Here is a 490-nt window from a genome sequence, read left to right on the forward strand (position 1 = left end):
GGAGAAACTTAGTAAGATTTTGCCAGATTATTGGTGCATTTCAATAACTTCTTCACGAGCATAGGTTATTTAAGACGGATAAGGAAATGTGCCTCCTGCCAACCACAAAACAAAATGTTTCATTAAAAACAATTAATTTTGGGCGGAATGAAGATCGCTGGGTCTGCTATTATTTCCGTATATACTTTAAAGTTACTGAACATAAAAACTTTTTTATGCAATATTTCATTACTTTATCGGTTTTATTCCGAAATTTCGTATAAGGATCGAAGTATGCACAGTTTACTTTATTTTAGAAAATTCGGCAAAAAATCAGATGATATCTTTACGAATTCTTTAAAATTTCTCTACAATTCAGAATACTACGAAAAATGGCTTGCAGGGAGGGTATGGATTTTTACGTTTTAAAAATTTAAGAAATAAGTTGCAGACCTTCAAAAGTATACCTTTACATACCCCTTTACTTATAACTGCATAAGTAAATTATAGT

Source organism: Rhagoletis pomonella, unplaced genomic scaffold, assembly GCF_013731165.1.
Source record: "Rhagoletis pomonella isolate Grant_MI unplaced genomic scaffold, Rhpom_1.0 Rhpom_scaffold_00004, whole genome shotgun sequence".
Classification (NCBI taxonomy): domain Eukaryota; kingdom Metazoa; phylum Arthropoda; class Insecta; order Diptera; family Tephritidae; genus Rhagoletis; species Rhagoletis pomonella.